Here is a 212-nt window from a genome sequence, read left to right as displayed (position 1 = left end):
TTAAATTGTACTTTTTAAAGGCAGCATTTATTTTCTGGATAATGTTTGCGGACCTAATTTTTTCCGCCCCTCAAATGTCAAAAAATATATAAAGTGAAAAAATACAATATTACTGTTTAGAAAAGAAAAGGGTAAATTAACGAAAAACTAGGTTAACGGCAATCTGATTAAGTGAGTCAAAGAGATTTAAATGTGAGATTATTTACAAATAA

The sequence above is a fragment of the Rhagoletis pomonella genome, unplaced genomic scaffold (assembly GCF_013731165.1).
Source record: "Rhagoletis pomonella isolate Grant_MI unplaced genomic scaffold, Rhpom_1.0 Rhpom_scaffold_00007, whole genome shotgun sequence".
NCBI classification, from domain to species: domain Eukaryota; kingdom Metazoa; phylum Arthropoda; class Insecta; order Diptera; family Tephritidae; genus Rhagoletis; species Rhagoletis pomonella.
Note: the sequence above shows the minus strand (reverse complement) of the source record.